The sequence below is a fragment of the Schistocerca americana genome, chromosome 5 (assembly GCF_021461395.2).
Source record: "Schistocerca americana isolate TAMUIC-IGC-003095 chromosome 5, iqSchAmer2.1, whole genome shotgun sequence".
Taxonomy (NCBI): domain Eukaryota; kingdom Metazoa; phylum Arthropoda; class Insecta; order Orthoptera; family Acrididae; genus Schistocerca; species Schistocerca americana.
The window spans coordinates 28,254,074-28,274,296 of NC_060123.1; the positions used below are offsets into that span (position 1 = coordinate 28,254,074).

Consider the following 20,223-nt stretch of genomic DNA (forward strand, 5'->3'; position numbering starts at 1 on the left):
CTTAGATGATTTTTTAATTATTTTATGCGCAAGATTTGTACAAAAATATGTACCCGTTTTCAAAACATACTTTGTACACTTGGCCTCATTTTATGGACTAAAATAACTAATCACGAAATGTTCTCTAAGTTAATAAGTAGTAAAATATTCATTCAATAATTACCATGCAAAATGACAATAACAATATTCAGTTATACAGTGGAATATAGCGAACCAACCACATCCACGTATTCTGATGGTCACGAGTTGCTGCGCACTGCCACACTGATTTGCTGATATTTTCATAGTGATGCCCAACAGATGGCAGCACTTGCTCATGATGAAAGGGTTTAACACTCACAAATATTTACCTCAGGTTTCCATTTGGAAAAAATACTTCTGTTGCAGCTACGACACTGTAAAATTTAATGTGCACAATTGTGGTCAGAGGGTCGGAAAGGGTATAGTCATGGATGTCTAATTGATCTTTTCTTACTTCTGGTGGAGCCTCTCTGTAAATTTCTTTCCTCACTTATTCTCTCTACAACTTCTCGTTTCATACTTTATTTTCCACTCAACTTTTGTTCCTATTTCTGTACCATCACGTTTCCATTCCTCCGTCTCCAGCTGTCCCATGTCCACATTTCGCTCCCGTACTATTTCCTCTGTGCCTCATAAACTAATTCATTAATAATTAATTACACCGATAGAGCTATTTTCTTCAAGAAAGTGTTCTTCGCCTACATCGATTTGCTTCTGATGACTTCACTGCTAGCTACACCTAGTTTTCTTACGCTTCTTAGGTGCAACAATCCTTTCACTAGTTCTGCTACAGTGCCGTACACAATTCTGGTGTTTGGCAAGTTGCTGTTCAGCTTTCTACTACTGTTTAATGCTTTCAACAAAGCGTTATTTTTCTTTAAGCCTAATTATGTATGTAGTAGGTTGTCAGTTCCATTCAACAATTCTTCTAAATCATCCTTAAATTCTACACGACGTTAACGACCCTAGGCACTGCTATCTGTTCCCGCTACTCTTCTGTTCCCATTTAGGATTTTTTTTCGCTTGTTTTGAGGTTCTTCGATGTGGAATTCCAGCATATAATTCATATAGAAACTTTATTTTATATTACGTTTTCCTAAATTCTGACCGAATACAGTAAACTCATCGCCATCAGAAAACTGAAGTTATTTGGCATGAGTGCGTGTGTTTGCTTTACAGTGTAATTCCGCGATGACGTTAAAAACTTTGAGAGGTGATGGACAAAAATAAAAGTATCACTAAGAGGTAAAGGACCCTAGTCCGGAGAAGACCGACTCGAAAGATACGTATAAGCGAAATCGAATGAAGTTCTGAATCAAACTAAGGACCCCAACTTCTGAATCCTGCTCACGAGGTACAGAATTCCCGATGAACACTCCCCAACACCCTAGACAATTTCCCCTGTTGATGGGTTAGTAACGGCACAAGTAATTCGGTGCCAGTGAAACCGAAAATCCCACAGTAGTAATGATATCCATTTACCTGGACAAGTTTCACGAACTACTAAATTTACAACAGTCGATCAAAATGGTATGCCCCAGCGTCAGTTCAGGCGTGGCATCGTCGCACAAGCTCTGTCGTATCCCTTCTAATATGCGCCGTGTCATCTGAGCAGTGCCTCACGCAGTGAGAATTCTTGCCACTAGATCCCTTTCAGCCTCGTCAGACGTACAGAAAGACTTTTCACATGGCTGCACATGAGGAAATCAAGCGGGGTGCGATCAGATGGACGTTCTGGCCACCAAACAGGACCTCCTCTGCCTATTCACTTTTCAGGGAATTTCTGGTCCAGTTCTTAACGAACCCTCAGCCAAAAGTGAGCTGGTGCTCCATTATGCCTGAACAACAAGCGCTGACCAATAACAAGTAGAATGTGTTACGGGAACCGTGCTAGTGTGTCTCTGTTTCCAATGTCAGAGGTATCAGAACGATTTTCTCTTAAAACTTTCGACTCCGTCGTTTCCGAACCAGAGTCCCTTGCCTCAGATTGATATATTTACACTTCTCCATCAGCCATGAAAGTCTGTCATATTACGGAATTACCCTATACACATATGTACGCACCATGAAGGTATTGTCCGAATGGGGCGGAAATCGGTAAATATGATGTACATGTACAAACAAACAGCTACAACCTCAGAAAAATTTGATAATTTAGTCAAGAGAAAGAGCTTTATAAATTGAGCCCGACAGTAACGCGTTGGTCCAACTCTGTCCTTTACGCAAGCGGCTGTTCGGCTTGGCATTAATTCAGAGAGTTGTTGTACGTCTTCTTGAGGATATCGTGCCAAATTCTGTCCTACTGGTGCCTAAGATCGTTAGCATACCGATATGGTTGGAGAGAGCTGCCCATAGAGCTCCAAATGTTCTCAATTGTGGAGAGATATGGCGAAGACAAGCAGTAGAAAGTCTCGCTATGTGCGGGCGGGCATTGTCTTGCTGAAATGTAAGCGCGGGTGACTTGCCACGGAGTGCAAAAAAACATGTCGTAGAATATCATCAACGTACCACTGTGTTTTAAGGGTGCCGCAGATGATAACCAAAGGAGTTCCTGTCGGGCGACAGTAAGGTAAGCATCCCGCTGCTGTGCGGGACCTGTCTAGACACGTCTTCGGCCTGTAATGTCACTCACTGGGGTACATTTCCTTCAGTGGTGAGTCCCGCTCGAATTGCGCGACGATGATCAGCTTAGACATGTCTGGAAGTGTTTCTAGCAACGCACTTCTAGCATGACAGAACTACCCCACATTTTACCAGACATGTGAGTGAACATTTCAGTCGCACTTATCGTAATTGTTGGGAATGGTCATGGTAGTAAAATTAATTTGCCACCAAAATCAAGAGACCTTACACCATCCGATTTGTGTGTGAGTGTGTGTGTGTGGGGGGGGGGGGGGGGGGGGGGTTGGACATCATCTGAGAATTTCAGACGGAAGGTGAATACGCGAGATGAATTGTCTGGTCGCATTATGGACGCTGCTGTCGTCATTAGGGAGCTTGCAGAGGTAATGAGACAAGTAACACAACATATTCTCCCAAGATTTCGCAAATGCACTGAAGATGACGATAGGATATTCGACCAATTATTGTGAACTGTACAACGCTGCAGTGTGATATGTACGACAGTGCGTAGAGATTAATGTGTCAAGAATACGTATTTTCAATTGATAATTTGTAAAACGCATGTTGTAATGTTTACTAACTGTCGTTTATGTGTACATGTGTAAACCTAAGAATGTATTCAATAATACGGAAAATAAATAACAATGTACATTAAATGCATTCTGCCACAGAAACAATTCAGAATACAGCATAAGTCCATATGAATTGTTTTGCTACCAATGATCGTTTCTGTCATACACGTAAGTATTGACCATTCGTCCTGGGACACCCTGTATATCCTACTTTGATAACAAGTCGCCAGCACCGTCACTTGTGTTTTCGAGCTTTTTTTGTCCTATACTCGTGTGGCCGCTTGGTTTTTAATTTTCAGCATGCCATCACTCCCAGATGAGTCTCTAGCATCTGTTTCTTCTATAGCCAGTTATTAACTGTGGTATCACATATTGATACCACCCCACAACCTCTCAAGGTTGGTAACAGAGTAGCAAGTTACCATTAGACAATGACAGTTGTTATGTGGGAGCCGGCGGACCCAATGGGCCACGCCTCCAGCGGCTCTGTGCTACGAGTGCCCTCTGCCACAACAACATACACTATGTGATCAAAAGTATGCGGACACCCACAAAAACATACGTTTTTCTCATTAGGTGCATTGTGCTGCCACCTTCTGCCAGGTACTCTATATTAGCGACATCAGTAGTCATTAGACATCGAGAGAGCAGAATGGGGCTCTCCGCGGAACTCAAGGACTTCGAACGTGGTCAGGTGATTGGCTGTCACTTGTGTCATACGTCTGTACGCGAGTTTTCCACTCTCCTAAACATCCCTAGGTCCACTTTTCCGATGTGACAGTGAAGTGGAAACGTGAAGGGACACGTACAGCACAAAAGCGTAAAGGCCGACCTCGTCTGTTGACTGACACAGACCGCCGACAGTTGAAGAGCGTCGTAATGTGTAACAGGTAGACATCTATCCAGACCATCACACGGGAATTACAAACTGCATCACGATCCACTGCAAGTACTATGTCAGTTGGGCGGGAGATCAGAAAACTTGGATTTCATGATCGAGGGGCTGCTCATACGCCACACATCACGCCGGTAAATGCCAAGCGACGCCTCGCTTGGTGTAAGGAGCGTAAACATTGGACGATTGAACAGTGGAGAAACGTTGTGTGGAGTGATGAATCACGATGCACAATGTGGCGATGAAATGGCAGGGTGTGGGTATGGCGAATGCCCTGTGAACGTAATCTGCCAGCGGGTGTAGTGCCAAAAATAAAATTCGGAGGCGGTGGTGTTCTGGTTTGGTCACGTTCTTCATGGAGGGGGCTTGGACCCCTTGTTGTTTAGCGTGGCACTATCACAGCACAGGCCTACATTGATGTTTTAAGCACCTTCTTGCTTCCCACTATGGAAAAGCATTTCGGGGATGGTGATTGCATCTTTCAACACGATCGAGCACCTGTTCATAATGCACAGCCTGTGGTGGTGTGGTTACACGACAACAACATCCCTGTAATGGACTGGCCTGCACAGAGTCCTGATCTGAATGCTACAGAACACCTTTGGGATGTTTTGGAACGCCGACTTCGTGGCAGGCCTCACCGACCGACATCGATACCTCTCCTCAGTGCAGCACTCCGTGAAGAATGGACTGCCATTCCCAAAGAAACCTTCCAGCACCTGATTAAACGTATGCCTTCGAGAGTGGACGATGTCATCAAGGCTAAGGGTGGGCCAACACAATATTGAATTCCAGCATTACCGTTGGAGGGCGCCACGAACTTGTAAGTCATTTTCAGCCAGGTGTCCGGATACTTTTGATCACATAGTGTAGGACGGCCAGTGGCAGCTGCTCATTCCACTTGCCCCATTGTGTTATGGCACCTTCATTCGTGTTTCATCCTTCTTGACATTGAGACAGCGGGACTCTCTTTCTTACTGCATTATTTGTAAGGAGCCTTTATTTACTTGGAGAAATGCACATTTAGCAAATCTTCTGTTTACAGTGCTTAGCTTGTTCGCTTATCTTATCTGCACCTGTCCAGCTTTCCCACGACTGCTGTACCACTGTGTAGCTCTCCTCTCCTTACTGTTGCTTACGAAGTCGCACGCTACATTACCAGTGTCTAGGGTACTGTTCTCTCAGTAAAGATGAAGAGCGACGAATCTCTCTTGGTCAGAGGAACACAGGAGGAAAGATTAGTGCGACGCTGAAGTGATATTTACTCGGAGCTCTAGGTCGTGCGTCTGATTTGGCCCGCGACTACGGCTCCTCGGGGACTCGCGAGCGACCCGCGCTCCGAGCAGAGCTGCGCCGGACCAGACAGACTGCAGGGCCTAATGGAGCCACGGCCGGCCGGCAGCCGCGCCCCTGGGGAGGCATTATGCAGGCCCGGCCGCCATTAACGCCCCCGCCTCGGGCGAGACCCGAGACCCGCCTCTAACCACCATCCTCCGCTCTCCGCCGGAATTTCCTCGTCTCGCTGCCAACCGCTTCCTCCTCCTGCACGACCAAGTGACCTCTTCCTCTCTTTACAGCTTTCGTGTCTCTTCCTTCAGTCTGAGATGAGTTCTTTCCCATCGATCCTTACAAGATGACGTCTGTCATTATCAACCGGAAACACTTCGATAAAGCGAACAGATCATACCTTTTAAAAGACATTTAATAAAATGAAGAACAAACCGCCTTCAGTCACAAGTTGCGTTTATTTACTGCAATATGCATTTCGAGCCCTGGAGGCTCATCTTCAGGTGCTTTTTAGTGATTTAGATCAGGTTTTTTTAGTTGTTTGCCTGTTGATATTACATTTTTGTGTTACCACATGGTATATTGTAGATATAAGTTTAACAGCATTATATCTACAATATACCATGTGATAACACAAAAATGTAATATCAACAGGCAAACAACTAAAAAAACCTGATGTAAATCACTAAAAAGCACCTGAAGATTAGCCTCCAGGGCTCGAAATGCATAGAGCAGTAAATAAACGCAACTTGTGACTGAAGGCGGTTTGTTCTTCATTTTACGAAAGTAAAACAGTCGCAGACGAAACACTGAAAAACAATGGATAAAATGAAGACATTTAATAGTTTTTCCAGAAATTGCGTATTTTTAAATCACCCCCATTAATGTTGTGGTAGTGGTCTTCACTGCGAAGACCTAATGCAATTCATCACACTACCGTATCCCATACAAAGCTTTTCATACCTGTGTATCTATGCAACCTATATCCATTTCACCCTGCTTACTGTAATCACGCCGTGGTCTGCCTCTGCGATTTTAACCACTCAAACTTCGCACCTACATCAAGTCGACAATTCCTGTATGCCTCAGGATGTATCGATTCGCACCTTCTTTTATTCACGTTGTGCATGGCAACCTTTTATTTTAAATTTTATGTAGTGACTCTCCATTAGTTTACCAGTCTACGCAAGTATAGTGTATTGCTAGCTAAATATCAAAAGTTCCTCCCCACAACCACACCCCCACACACCTCGTCCTCCATTCTTTTCTGCCTCACTTCCCGTCAAAATCCACCCCTCACATATATATGCCACCGAACTTCGCTAATTCCCACTATATCTAACTTTAACCTATGCTGAGGGAATTAGATCAGGAAATGAGACACTTAAAGTAGTAAAGGAGTTTTGCTATTTGGGGAGCAAAATAACTGATGATGGTCGAAGTAGAGACGATATAAAATATAGACTGGCTATGGCAAGGGAAGCGTTTCTGAAGAAGAGAAATTTGTTAACATCGAGTATGGATTTAAGTGTCAGGAAGTCGTTTCTGAAAGTATTTGTATGGAGTGTAGCCATGTATGGAAGTGAAACATGGACGATAAATAGTTTGGACAAGAAGAGAATAGAAGCTTTCGAAATGTGGTGCTACAGAAGAATGCTGAAGATTAGACGGGTAGATCACATAACTAATGAGGAGGTACTGAATAGAATTGGGGAGGAGTTTGTCGCACAACTTGACTAGAAGAAGGGATCGGTTGGTAGGACATGTTCTGAGGCATCAAGGGATCAACAATTTAATATTGGAGGGCACCGCGGAGGCTAAAAATCGTAGAGGGAGACGAAGAGATGAATACACTAAGCAGATTCAGAAGGATGTAGGTTGCAGTAGGTACTGGGAGATGAAGAAGCTTGCACAGGATAGAGTAGCATGGAGAGCTGCATCAAACCAGTCTCAGGACTGAAGACCACAACAATATATGAGAGAGAAAGAGAGTGAAGAGAGGGTGAGGTAGAGAGGATTTTTTTGGGGGAGGGAAGAGTGTCCTTCCGTACCAGTTCCATCATTCATATTGTTTCAAGTTACCAGGAGTGTTCAATAAGTAATGCAACGCATTTTATTTTGAAGGTATGTTGGCTATACTCAGGATTCCAGTACACTAAATTATTCCCCACTCTTTCGCCTACAAACCGCCTTCTTTCAGCATAATCTCCGTCCAATGCGATGGTCTTACCCCACCTTCGTGGGAGGGCCATGATGCCCTCGTGGTACCACTGCACTGGCCGGTGTCGGAGCCAACGTCTCGCTCCGTCAATAACCTCGCCATCGTCCACGTACTGTTTCCAGCGCATTGCATCCATCATTGAGCCAAACAGGTGGAAGGACAGTCCACTGAACTTTTGTGAGCTCCTCTCGGGTGTACAAACTTGCGTGAGGCCTTGCTTTGCCAAGGTAAAGGAGAAGTTCATTTGCATTTTTGTCGCGAATAGCACGCTGAAGTCGTTTCCTGAGGGTAGCATAGAGCTGCACCGGAACAGTCCCTTCAGAGACCTGGAACACCGTCGCCATCACTTAACCGGCTGAGGTTGTGGCCCTCTCCGGGGGAGAGGTGGCGCGGTTCACTCCATGGATTGCCGTTTCGTTTCTAGTTCGAAGTGATGAACCACGCTTCGTCACCTGTGACGATGTTTTACAAGAAAATGTCACGATCAGCCTGGTAACGCGCAAGAGATTGCTCACAGGTGATCCTTCGTTGCTTTTTATGATCTGATTGGTGGTGAGGACACTAGCGGTGACATACCTGTGATTACCCCACTTGGTGGACGAGTGTGTCCGCACTAGCAGCAGAGATGTCCAGTTGAGCAGCGAAGGGCCTTGGTGTGATCCGTCGATCACCTCGAATGAGTGTCCGCACGTGTCAACACGAGTCACAGGTGTGTGTGGCCGGCCGGCACGCGAGGGATCGGACGGGTTTTCGCGACCTCGTTGCGATAATGACACACGCCACGCTCAACGACTCACCGTGCTTTTGTTCACTGCCAGGTCTGCAAGCGCCTTTGCATAGCTGCGATGCTCTGGTTTTTCGCCAAAAGAAACTCAATGACAGCTCTCTGCTTGGAACACACCTCCGGTTACAGACGCCATTTTCAAAGCGCCTTCACCTCTCGGAACTTCATGCAACTATAGGGACTGGAGCGGTAATATTCCACGATGTCAAACAACAAATTACGCATTTTTTCAACCGAAATTAGCCGAGAAAAAAATGGTTGCATTACTTATTGAACGACCCTCGTACAAGTATCTAACTAAACATGAGTTAACAGAGGACATAAGGACGAAGTGGTGATTAACTTACTGACTGGCGCTCTGACAGTGAGACATCCTATGCACTGTGTTATCCAGGTGGGTCAGTTATTATTCACAATAGTTAGGAAGTGGCTCTTTACAAAAATGAGAAATAAAGAAAAAATTATATGAAAATCATGTGGCGACTTGTAAACGCTTACGAAATTGTGTTTATAAACTGCGTTTCAAATAGCACTTCAGTGTTTTAATGGTAGTTGGCTACTAGGCTAGATAGTTCATCACTTTACAGTTGTTTTGAAGTCGCATCCATATTGTAAATAAGCATTATATATTAATGATAAAAAATAACAAGTTACTGTGTTTTGAAGCCACATAGAGACGCAGGTAGAGGGAGAGAAAGAGAGACGTGTGTAGGAGGGAGTGAGAGGTTTGAACGCCACGTTGACGATCAGGTCATCAAAACCAGAGCCCAACTTCAGATGGGGATGATTGGGATCAGATCGACAGTCTCCTTTCCAAAGGAACCGTTTAGCCGTTTAGCTTTGGTGGCCAAGCGGGAATTTGAACTTCGGTCCTTCAGAAGGCCGATTCATTGCTGACCATTGCATCACCCTACTTACGTACACATCTCTATATGTCTGTTTTTTAGCACGTAGGCCACAGCATGCGTGTCTCCATTTCACGCGTCACGCTGGCCTATTTTAATGTATTATATCGTGAGAAACCCTGCAAATAGCTTGTCCTTTTTTAATTTTACATAAGATTTTCATATGTATTGTTGTATGGACTGCATACTATTGGCTTCCATTGAAGAAGAATAAATCTTTCGCATTTTACTAAAGATTTCCGTGGAGGGGACCATTGAATGGGTTTATAGTTATTAATCCACCAGAGCTGCTTTTTTTATATTTAATTTAGTGCTACTGATTTCAAACCTTGGCTCATCCTCAAACGGTGTGTAGATACCACCAAGTTATTATAAATACATATATCTATATGTCTGCGCAAATGAATTCATAGTTTATGGTTATGTTATAATTTGTTTACTTATCGTATACGATCTTAAATGTTATCTTTCAAATATGATCTTTTTTATCATATTTGTGAATGGTTTTTATATTGTCGATGCATGTGTCAGAAAAATAGTCAACCCATCTATGGGGTTCGCTATTAAATTTATGTCTTTGATGGAAGTCTATTTACATTACATGTAAAATTTATGACTGTTTTCGTTCTGAATTGTGTTTGGCATGTTTTTACATCGGACAAGTAAGACCAAAATTTACTTCCAGATACAAAGAACATATAAACAAAAGCAGAAACAATCACTCCCCCACTAATATACATCTTCCAGAAAATCGACAGTCGATAGTAGACATAACCACTAATCTTTCAACTGTTCATCGAGCCGAGGAAGGAAGCTACATGGGCGTCTTGGAGGATATAAAATTCACTCGCGTTTGGCAAAAAATGCGAATAACATCGTCAACTAACAAACAAAAAAAAAAGGGTCAAATGGCTCTCAGCACTATGGGACTTAACTTCTGAGGTCATCAGTCCCCTAGAACTTAGAACTAATTAAACCTAACTAACCTAAGGACAATACACACATCCATGCCCAGGGCAGGATTCGAACCTGCGACCGCAGCGGTCGCGCGATTCCAGACTGTAGCGCCTAGAACCGCTCGGCTACTCCGGCCGTCTATCAAACAGAACTTAAAACAAAAAACATAAATCGATTTTCAACAAAGATTCAAGTTCAACACATGCATTTATAATATAACAATCGTGCAACAATATGAAAAAAGAAAAGTAGATCTTATTTGAAAAATAATATTTAACGTAAATAAAAAAATTTAATACAACCAAAAATTATAAACTCATATGTACAGACATACGTACTTACTATAGCTTGATTGTATCTGTATACCGTTTGCGGATGAGCCATTGATCGAAAGCAGTGGCAGTAATTTAAACATAAAAAAGTAACTCTGGTGGACTAATTTTACACTAGTATTCATTTCATACAATTTGCTGAGGCAGAAGAACAGCGTACACAAGACTTCTTCTAAGCAAGCTGTCCCCGTTCTTGTCGGCCACTGTAGCCGAGCGGTTCTAGGCGCTTCAGTTCGGAACCGCGCTGCTTCTACGGTCGCAGGTTCGAATCCTGCCTCGGGCATGGATGTGTGTGATGTCCTTAGGTTAGTTAGGTTTAAGTAGTTCTAAGTTCTAGGGGACTGATGACCTCAGATGTAAAGTCCCATAGTGCTCAAGGCCATTTGAATTTGATTTTAAATAAAAGAAACGGCCTACTGTCCAAAATTATTTCTCTTAAGAACTACAAAGTGCTCTAAGCAAGCTTGAAACCGAGATCCAAACCCACATGGGGTCTGCACCCGTAAGCTCTTCCTAGCGACGCATCGCTGCTGTCCCAAGACCACGACTAGCTCATCTGTCACGTCGCTTCATTTCCCGCAGAGAAAAATGCTCTTTTTGTTCTGTACCACTTGTGGAAAAAGCGGTCCGTGGTCTTAGGAACGGAGCGCAACCGGAACGGGTGATCGAGCACGAGAGGTCGGGGAAGCCGCCGTGAAGGACGCAGAAAGATCGGCAGAAGAGAAGGATTGCGCGAAAGGAGCGCCGTTAAGGCTGGAAGAGAGCAGGGTGAGGTAGAGAGAGAGAGAGAGAGAGGGCAGGAGAGAGAGAGGAAATTAGGTCAGAAAAACAGGAGAAGCGGAGCAACTCTGCAGAGTGGCTGACGCACCGGGGGCCAGGAATAGCCGGTGTCGAAATGACGGACGGCGGCGTGAGGGCGCCCGCATCAGCGACGAGCTACTGTGCGGACGGATTGTCCGCCGACAGGCGGCGCGTGCGGCGATAAACAGAAGCGGGGGTGGGGGGGCGTGTGCCGCTGACGGCCGGCTGCGACAGCCCCAGTCTGCTCCTCTGATGGCGGGACCTGTCGGCGCAGTCGGAGCTCATTCCCGCGCCCACGTACCACAGAACACAACCGAAGGCTGTTTCACATCTGCGTTAACACGCAAATGACAGTAACATTTTACTTACTGCAAATAATCGGGTCAGTTTATACACTACTTGCTACACCACGAAGATGACGTGCTACAGACGCGAAATTTAACCTACAGGAACAAGATGCTGTGATATGCAAACGATTAGCTTTTCAGAGCATTCACACAAGGTTGGCGCCGGTGGCGACACCTACAATGTGCTGACATGTGAAAGTTTCCAACCGATTTCTCATACACAAACAGCAGTTGACCGGCGTTGCCCGGTGACACGTTGTTGTGATGCCTCGAATAAGGATGAGAAATGCGTACCATCACGTTTCCGACTTTGATAAAGGTGGGATTGTAGCCTATCGCGATTGCGGTTTATCCTATCGCGACATGGCTGCTTGCATTGGTCGAGATCCAGTGACTGTTAGCAGAATATGGAATCAGTGGGTTAAGGAGGGTAATACGGAACGCCGTGCTGCATCACGACGGCACGTATCACTAGCAGTCGAGATGACAGACATGTTATCCGCATGGCTGTAACGGATCGTGCAGCCACGTCTCGATCCCTGAGTCAACAGATGGGGACGTTTGCAAGACAACAACCATCTGCACGAACAGTTCGACGACGTTTGCAGCAGCATGGACTATCAGCTTGGAGACCATGGCTGCGGTTACTCTTGACGCTGCATCACAGACATGAGCGCCTGCGATGGTGTACTCAACGACGAATCTGGTTGCACAAATGGCAAAACGTCATTTTTTCGGATGAATCCAGGTTCTGTCTACAGCATCATGATGGTCGCATCCATGTTTGGCGACATCGCGGTGAATGCACATTGGAAGCGTGTATCCATCATCGCCATACTCGCGTATCACCCGGCGTTATGGTATGGGTTGCCATTGTTTACACGTCTCGGTCACCTCTTGTTCGCATTGACGGCACTTTCAACAGTGGACGTTACATTTCAGATGTGTTACGACCCGTGGCTCTACCCTTCATTCGATCCCTGCGAAACCCTACATGTCAGCAGGATAATGCACGACCGGATGTTACAGGTCCTGTACGGGCCTTTCTGGATACAGAAAATGTTCGATTGCTGCCCTGGCCAGCACATTCTCCAGATCTCTCACCAACTGAAAAGTCTGGTCAATGGTGGCCGTCACAATACGCCAGTCACTGCTCTTGATGAACTGTGGTATAGTGTTGAAGCTGCATGGGCAGCTGTACCTGTATACGCCATGCAAGCTCTGTTTGACTCAATGCCGAGCAGTATCAAGGCCGTTATTATGGCCACAGGTGGTTATTCTGGGTACTGATTTCTGAGGATCTATGCACCGAAATTGCGTGAAAATGTAATGACATCTCAGTTCTAGCATAATATATTTGTCCAATGAATAGCCGTTTATCAACTGCGTTTCTTCTTGGTGTAGCAGTTTTAATGGCCAGTAGTGTAACATTATGACACAGTGCCTCATAACCATCACGTCATGTAATTTTGCAATCTCGATATTATTTTCTGACTATACATTTATGCATTTCAGTATACCGGGTGGTCATAATTAAACTTTTGCTATTTAACTCGTTACAACACGGAAACTAATTACTATACAACTACCAATCTCGGTAGCATCAATGTCAAGGACATGGGGAAGACATATAATGCGCATTCAGTGAAGTTGAAACACTTTGAATGCGCTGCTACAGTACACCATACCATTACATACCTGTACTATTTCTGCTACAGAAGGGGCTGAATACGGCGCCTATCAGTGTCCAGAAGAGTTTGAAAGCGCAGGAATGTTCCCCTTGTAAACTCTGTCCTTCAGGCAGCCCCACAACCAGAGATCACAGGGAGTGAGGTCAGGTGATGGTGCCGGCCAAGCATTTGGAAATGAAAGGCTGATAATTCGATCGTTTCCAAATGTGTTTTGGAGAAACAGGTGAACTTTGCGAGCGATGTGCGGTGGAGAGCACCATTTGCATGACAACTGTTGAGTTGAATGCGTCTCTCTCCTGTAGGGCGGATGTGACATAATGGCGAAGCATATCGCAGTAACGCTGTCCAGTCACACTGCACGTCTCTCGTCCTTGAGCGCCAACCTGTTCAAAAAAGAATGGGCCAATGGTGAACGTAGCCGTGAAGCCACACCATACGGTGACACGTTCACCATACAGAGTAACTTCATGCACAGTGACTGGAGGTGAAGACCCGCACACTCGGTAATTCTGTGTGTTCACCTCACCCTTCAGGGAAAAATGAGCTTCGTCTGTCCATAGGATGGTCCAGGGCCAGCCCTCGTCAACTTCAATCTTGCGAGAAAGTGGAGTTAAAACTTCATTGCGCGTCCTATGGTGCACGCCGCTGTAAGATATAGATCTTGTACAGATACCATTTGAGAATGGTTCGAAGCACCTTTCGTACGGTGTACCACGGGATATTCAACTGTCGTGACACAGCACGCGCACTGCCTGACGATCGGGAATTTCGCGCAGCGTTGTCTGCGATAGCAACAGCGATTTCATCAACCATCAACCGGTCGCAAGCCTCTTCTCGGAGCCACTTCCAATTCACCAGTTGATTCGAACTTCATCACGTTCCCGCGGCAGGAGAAGAAGGAGGACTCTTCCGTAATCATTCCAGCCGGCTATATTCTCGAAGTGCAGCTGCAGCATTACTGTTGTTTTGATAACAAACCTTCACCTGCTTCTTTTGTCCTTGCTCTTGTTGACACGTCAACAGGCGCACTGCTATTGGTGAGGTGTGTGTGACTGTGAATCATAATAACTGATCACGCCACTTGGTGGCCATAGTTGGAACTGGACGGTGGCGCTGTGACGCATGGCAATCACGCACCCGATACTCTGTACATTAATACTACCAAGTTTGGTGCTCGTACGGTAATTAGTTTCCGCGTTATAACGTGTTAAATAAGGAAACATTAATTATAACCATCCGGTATTACTGTCAATGACGGTCAATTGAAGTACTATAATCTACAAAGGACTTTCAATAAGTATTGCAACATAGTTTTTTTCTGAAAGCAGGTTGGTTGTTTTCAGGATTGCAATACACCACACTATTCCTCACTCTTTTAGCTACTAAACCCTGTTTTTCGACACAATCTCCGTTCAGTGGGATGGTCTTACCGTACCTCACTGGGATGCCCTCATAGTACCGCTCTACTGTTCAAGATCGAGGTCAACGTCTTGGTGCATCAATCATCTCCTCTTCATGCACGTACTGCTTACCGCGGAGTGCTTCCTTCGTTAGCTCAAAAAGATGGAAGTCGGAAGGTCTGAAACCCGGGCTGTAGGATGGACTAGGAAGAACGGGCAAACAAAGTTTTGTGAGCTTCTCTCGGGTGCGCATACTTTTGTGAGGGCTAGCGTTGTCATGGAGAAGGAGAAGTTCGTTTGCACTTTTGTGGCGACGAACGCACTGACGTTTTTCAGATTCGTGAAGTTTGTACAACAAGGTGCTGGTGGGTTATAAATCTAATGCACCAGTGCTGGATGTCCGATTCGTCTCGTGACGTAATGACGGTGTGACGTGTAATGTCATATACGAGCAAATTGAAAGAGGACAGAAATCTACCAATTTTTCCTTGCATCTACGTTTCGTTCTTGGAATGTGGTGCCCGAGGTCTAGATTAGGTTGAAGAATGACAGTTTGGATGCGAACTAACGAAGCAAAAGAATCGTAATTCTGACATACTGACCTGTGGCGTAGCCCTAGGTCTAGGCTGGGATGAAAGGCAATAATTTAGTTGTCAGTTGCTGAACCGATGTCGAAACCTGCAGTTTCTCTGAAGTCTTTCACACTTCAGCAGTGTGTGCTCCGCTTAGAAGGTAAAAACTGTGTACACGACCGGGACTCGAACCTGAAACCTACCCTAGGAGTGCTAGTGCGGCAAACTATTCATGACAAGTTTGGAATGTACTAGAGAGGTACTGGTGGAAGTAAAATTTTTAATTTTAAAGGCACTCGTAATTCATGCCTGGATAGCTCAATCGATAAGAGCATTGTCCGCTAGTTTTAAGTTTTCATGTTTGATTACCTGCCTGCCACACAGTTTTACTTACTCCGTGACGAAATATTCGTCATCGTTCAAATTACTTTGCTGTACGATCTCAACCTATTGACCATCACGTTCTGTACACGAGAATTTGAGCGCAATGGTTTTATTTAATGCTCGAATACGTAATTCATCTTGAACGTATGGTATAAAGGTCAGTTCTGACCTATCCAGTGACCTGCAAGCGTGCACAGTGTGTACGGGCGTGTAATTTAATGTTTTGAGTGTTAAGAAACCTCATTAACCTGACGTCGAATTGAATGCTGTAACAGTATATGTATATTTTTACTGTGTGACCGCCAGCGAAGACTTGCCTCAGGTGGCACTGTATTCACGCTTATCATTACAGAAAAATAACCGTTGACCTTGAGATCTCGGTATTTCTGGAGTAGAAGAATCAGCAGGCGTTTATATACCGTTACCCAGGGGACGCACAAATGTACGTAACATCTCAGCCCTCCCTCTTCATATACGTTAGTCGCCATTAGAAAAGGTCGGGGATAAGTTGACTGCAGTCTTCTGCTCTACTTGAACCTGAGGGAAGAATAGCCACGGAAACATGAATTACCACCCGATCATAGGGGAATGGTGAATGTGGAAGCCCTTTGACCGGGGGTGGGGGGGGGGCGTCGAGAGAGATATCTGGCCGGCATAGTTACTAGAAGAAACGGAAGAAAGGCAAAGGAGGAGAAGAAAACGATGAACAAGATTTGTCTGGAATGGCGTCTCCAAGATACGCTAGTCCCTAGCTGCAGAGGCAACCGCAAGTACTGCAGCGTGTCGCAGGTTGCATCATGCTGTCACCAGGCGCAACATGTTTCTTGCTCTCCAAGTCTGTGTTTTGGGTCTTAACATTAAATTTAAATGCAGTGTTCGCTTTTACTTTACAAATAAGCCTTCCTTCCGAAGCTTTTTCACGGAAAATGAACGGTTTTTAAAATTCCTGCCCCGTCGCGTGAAGATGTGTCGCCTGGGAGCCTTTCACGGTAGCCGCGTGGCATCAGTATTCGAGAGCCACGTATGCAGATAGCCGACCGCGCACATTTTTATGCACCGTGGCCACCGTATTAGGAGGTGTAATTTACATTGGATAACGTCCAACACTTGGATGGCCCACAGCCCTTCGGTCTGCGGCCTTATTCTCCTTTCTAAACGCCTAAGTGCGCCGCGAGGAACTCGCGATGATGGAACACGTTGACCACGTTTCCAGAGACAAAATAATTAGAACGACAAGATTCATTTTTTATGGATACCGTCCTAACTGCTTCACATTAGAAACACGGGTCTCGTGGTCAGTCTTTCCTTGTAATTGATAGTAAGCATCAGTTTAATAAGCAGTAGTCGTCCATCACTACGTCATGAATAATGTAAGAGATGTCCCTTCTGTTTAATGCGCACTGGGAGACTTCGAGTCCTGTTCCTCGGCACACCACTTACCTTTGTCGTCAACGGTTAAGTCGATGCAAGGTGCGTTATTTGAGACGGTTTTAGTAGTTGTTGACACTGTTCAGTGGACGCATCTATTTTTACTGATTCACGTTATCGTATTATTGAGGATCTCTTAGATAAAGATCAGTTTGGCTTTAGGAAACGTAAAGACCAGAGAGGCAGATCTGACGTTGCAGAAGCAACGAAAAAAGCATGCCAAAATCAGAAGAACGCAAAATCCCGAAGACTGACTAAGTTTCACGGAAGCTCGAAATCTAGTGCGGACGTCAATGCGAGATGCTTTTAATAGTTTCCACAATGAAACATTGTCTCAAAATGTGATAGAAAACCCAAGGAGATTCTGGGCGTATGTAGAGTACACCAGTGACAAAAAACAGTCAATACCGTCACTGCGCAGTAGCGATGGAAATTTTACTGATGATGGTGCCACTAAAGGGGAGTTACTAAATACAGTTTTCCGTAATTCCTTCACGAAAGAAGACGAAGTAAATATTCCAGAATTCGAAACCAGAACAGCTGTTAGAATGAGTGACATAAAAGTAGATATCTTAGGTGTTGCGAAACAACTCAAATCATTTAAGAAAGGCAAGTCCTCCCGTCCAGATGGTATACCAATCAGGTTCCTCTCAGAGTATGCAGAAACAATAACGCCTTTCTTAGCAATCATATACAACCGCTCACTTGACGAAAGGTCTGTTCCTAATGACTGGAAAGTAGCACAGGTCACACCAATATTCAAGAAGGGAAATAGGAGTAACCTACTGAATTACAGGCCTATATCACTGACCTCAATTTGCTGTAGGATTTTGGAGTATATACAGTACTCCAACATTATGAATCACCTTGAAGAAAATGACTTATTGATACGTAACCAACACGGATTCAGAAAATATATTTCTTGCGCAACGCAGCTAGCTCTTTGTTCCCATGAAGTAATGAGTGCTCTCGACAAAGCATCTCAGATCGATTCCATATGCCTAGATTTCCAGAAGGCTTTCGATACAGTTCCTCACAAGCGACTATTAATCAAATTGCTTGCATATGGAGTATAGTCTCAGTTGTGTGACTGGAATCGTGATTTCCTGTCAGAGAGGTCACAGATCGTAGTAATAGACGGTAAATCATCGAGCAGAACGAAAGTGATATCTGCCGTTCCGTAAGGTAGTGTCATGGGCCCTCTGCTGTTCCTGATTTACATACATGATCTAGGTGATAATCTGAGCAACCCCCTTAGATTGTTTGCAGATGCCGCTGTAATTAACCGTCTAGTAAAATCAACAGACGATCAATTCCAATTACAAAATGATCTAGAGAGAATTTCTGTATGGTGCGAAAAAAGTGCCAATTGGCACTAAACAAAGAAAACTGCAGCCGACCGGAGTGGCCGAGCGGTTCTAGGCGCTCCAGTCTGGAACCACGCGACCGCTACGGTCGCAAGTTCGAATCCTGCCTCGGGCCTGGATGTCTGTAATGTCCTTAGGTTAGTTAGGTTTAAGTAGTTCTAAGTTCTAGGGGACTGATGACCTCAGAAGTTAAGTCCCATGTGCTCAGAGCCATGTGAACCATTTGAAAGAAAACTGCGAGGTAATCCACATGGGTACTAAAGAAAATCCGATAAATTTTGGGTATACGATAAATCTCACAAATCTAAGGGCTGTCAATTCGACTAAATACCTAGGAATTACAATTACGAGCAACTTAAATTGGAGAGACCACATAGATAATATCGTGGGGAAGGCGAAACAGAGACTGCGCTTTGTTGGCAGACCACTTAGAAGATGCGACAAACCCACTAAAGAGAGAGCGTACTTTACACTTGTCCTCTGCTGGAATATTGCTGCTTGGTGTGGGATCCTTATCTGGTAGGATTGACGGAAGACATCGAAAAAATTAAAAGAAGGCAGCTCGTTTCGTGTTATCGCGCAATAGGGGTGAGAGTGTCACTGATATGATACGTGAGTTGGGGTGGCAGTCACTGAAACAAAGGCGGTTTCCTTTGCGGCGAGATCTATTTACGAAATTCAATCACCAACTTTCTCTTCCCAATGCTAAAATATTTTGTTGACACCCACCTACGTGGTGAGAAATGATCATCATAATAAAATAAGAGAAATCAGAACTCGAACGGTAAGATTTAGGTGTTCCTTTTCCCCTCGCGCCTTTCGCGAGTGGAATGGTAGAGAAGTAGTATGAAAATGGTTCGATGAACCCTCTGCCAGGCATTTAATTGTGAATTGCAGAGTAACCATTTAGATGGGTTCGTCAATAAGCAAAACTGGCGCATTTTGGGGACTGAGAATCCGCATTTCGTGATCGAGAAGTCTCTTCACGCTCAACGCGTGACTGTACGGTGTGCAGTGTCCAGTCACAGAATAATCGGTGAGATATTCCTTGATGGCACGCTACATAAAGGTTTTGGAAGATGATTTCATCCCCATCATGCAAATTTACCCCGATTTCTACAAGGCGTGGTTCGTGCAAGACGGAGTTCGACCCTATCGAAGCAGGAGATTGTTTGATGTACTGAAGGAGCACTTTAGGGACCGCATTCTGGCCCTAGCGTACCCAGAGGTCGCGGGCATGGGCCTCAATTGGCCGCCATATTCTCCGGATCCGATCACATGTGACTCCTTTTTTTGGGTTCATATTAAAGAACAGGTGTACAGCAATAAACCCAAAACCATTACTGAGCTGAAAACAGTCATTCAGGAGGTCATCGACAGCATCGACTTTCCGACACTTCAGCGGGTCATGCAGAATTTCGCTACTCGTCTGCGCCGGATCATGATCAATGATGGCAGGCATATCGCACATCTCATAAACCTAAATCCGAATATATGTAGTGACATTTACATGTTGAATGAAGACTATGCAGGCTGTAGTTTGTAACTAATTTACGTTTTTTTCCATAGAGTTCAATAACTGTCCCTCTACTTCGAAAGTATTCAGTCATTTTTCATTATTCTCACATGGAGACGAT

At 44.7% G+C, this 20,223-nt stretch overlaps 1 protein-coding gene and 1 pseudogene across 1 annotated transcript in view; both read left to right on the forward strand.

Annotated features, from left to right (window-relative positions):
• LOC124616737 (tensin) overlaps positions 1 to 20,223 on the forward strand; it is a 517,648-nt gene that overhangs the window by 176,540 nt on the left and 320,885 nt on the right. The gene's annotated exons all lie outside the window — the stretch shown is intronic.
• Positions 9,493 to 9,628, forward strand: LOC124617259 (annotated as a pseudogene).